At 29.1% G+C, this 2,373-nt stretch overlaps 1 long non-coding RNA gene across 1 annotated transcript; it reads left to right on the top strand.

The window, feature by feature from the left end:
- The first annotated feature begins 614 nt into the window (after window positions 1-614).
- LOC118753715 lies at window positions 615-1,495 on the top strand. Its single transcript, XR_004994837.1, has 3 exons — window positions 615-637; window positions 1,005-1,195; window positions 1,272-1,495. It is a non-coding gene; the product is annotated as an uncharacterized LOC118753715 (long non-coding RNA).
- The last annotated feature ends 878 nt before the right edge of the window (window positions 1,496-2,373 follow it).

The raw sequence follows: 2,373 nt of genomic DNA, 5'->3' as shown, positions 1-2,373 counted from the left end.
TAAACAATGCTTTGGTTGATACAAGTTTTCAATTAATTTTGTGAACTTGCTGTAGCCGTGAATCAGCTACACTCAGAAAAAGGTTTAGTTATAATTGCCAAGATTTGGTTATAGTGACCAAGTGCCATAGTTGGATATGGCGAAATAAATATCTAGTTCATGAAAGTCTGCAATTTGATTGAGACTTCTAGTTGGGACAAATGTATATTTGTTAATAATTACAAAACGACTACCTTGAGGGGACAATATTGTTAGTTGAATAAAATCATTTCTGAGCAAATATAAACCATGCTTTGGTTGATACAAGTTTTTAATTAATATTGTGAACTTACTGTAGACTTGAATCAGCTAACCGGTTATTATTGGAAAAAAAGTTTCAGTTTGACATAAATAAAAATTTACTCGATGGTTGTTGTGTTTACTTTCTTCTTTTATTTGCATATATTAAGCATAAAAAATACATAAATAGCTACTAGTGTAAATAATAAATATCTATATGGTGGTAAGAATTTCCTAAAAAGAAACGATGAAACAGGAACAGTCGTCCGAAAACCCAGATCAATATCTGCTGGAAGTGCTGGTTTAAGTACACTGCTTTGCTTTTTCCTTGGCTAAATACACAGAGAAGATGATACAGGTAAAACGCAAGTTTTTAAAAGGAATTGTAAAATAACTTTTTTTGATATAATTTCACTTCATACAAAATAAAAAATACAGTATTTGTACTTACGACTTTAAAACGAAACATTCGCAAAACAAAAACGATCTTTATAAAATATTCTCTTTTTTTACTGAGGAGAACAAACGTCATTAAAGAAATAGCAACAAAAATGCGTATTTTAAAAACTAAAATTAAACATTTTAGAATATTGTCCCAACAAGTTGTAGTGCGACACAATTTTCAACAAGGAAAATAAAACTAGACATTTCTAAAACAAAAACGTTAATTTATTTTCAGTCAATTAGGTATGAAAAGTATTTAAAACTAAAATGTTTTCCATTAGAATTTAAAAAGCTACCTAGCTACAATGAAAAACTTTCATATGTTTGCATCATTTGTCGGAAAAATTGTGTTCAGATAAATAAGTTACTTCAATCTTCAGAAAAGTCGATGAAGTATATAGAACAATACTGCCATTCTAACCCCTAACTGCATATAGGGGACATTGGACTTCTTTGACCGCAGAAAGCTTTGGTAAGAGTAACTTACAAAAACAAATTCTTATGGGTTATTAAATAATAATTTAAAACTTTCTTAATTTAAATTACAGGATTTGACCAGCATGAAGCAAAGTTAGCAGGCCCAGCTTGGAAGTAAGGCATGAACATCTGAATGTACATATGTATATAGTGATATGTAAAACATCTGTATTTCATTTATTAAATGTTGTAACTTATTTATAAGTATATGTATATATATCACTATATTTTTGACAATGTGTGTACCAAACGACTTGTTGTGATTTAATAAAAATAAAATCGGAATATCATATTTGAAAACGCACATTTTTAAAATGAAGAAAAAACATTTTAGGATTTAATTTCAACATGCGCATATTCAATTATCAAACAATCGTTTTTAAAAACGATTTGAAAATGTTCGTATCAAAAACAAAAAAACGGATTTTGAAATTTGAATTAAAAATTATCGTTTTCAAAATTTAAATAAATATTGTAGGTGCAAAACCTGGGTCAAAACGTTTTTAAAAGTAAAACGTTCCATACAAATTTGAAAACGGAAATTTCTCTGTGTAGATGCTTTCAAATTATAATTCACATGAATTATATATTCACTGAGAAACCTCGGTTGGCATCAAACTTTATATTTTTAAATAACTATGCGCAACAACTCGCGGCGTAAAAAAACTGTGGTGAAGTCCTTTATGGGGATAAAGTTTCCAGAGGTGAAATTTTAGGTAGCACACAATTTCTTACACGCATGGTTGCTTTTCAGCACTCATGAAAGAAACTTAAGAAATATTTGAAAAAAAAAAGTTCATATAGTTCATTAGTTTTTGAAAGAAATACCATATAATGTATGTACTCTGGTTAATAATATAAAAAAATGTATTACACCACCGTTTAATGTTATATTTGATACAAATTAATATTGCTGCCCCGAACGCTCTGCGCCTTGCCACTGAATAATAGATTTACTTAAAATTACATCCCTGGTCCTTGTTCTTTCTGTATCGCATCGTGGTGAATTCACATTTCTCAGAAATTTGACAACAAAACAAAGCGAGTATTTTATTTGCTAATTTTTGCGATTTCTATTGTTCAATGTAAATTTATTTTAATAAATTTTAGGATATGTCGAGCCAACAAAGAAGGCGCAGTTGGAAAATTGAGTAATTAGTAATGAAGTAGCAG

The sequence above is a fragment of the Rhagoletis pomonella genome, unplaced genomic scaffold, assembly GCF_013731165.1.
Source record: "Rhagoletis pomonella isolate Grant_MI unplaced genomic scaffold, Rhpom_1.0 Rhpom_scaffold_02778, whole genome shotgun sequence".
NCBI classification, from domain to species: domain Eukaryota; kingdom Metazoa; phylum Arthropoda; class Insecta; order Diptera; family Tephritidae; genus Rhagoletis; species Rhagoletis pomonella.
The sequence above is the reverse complement of the archived record's forward strand: the minus strand, read 5'-3'. Positions and strand labels throughout refer to the sequence as shown.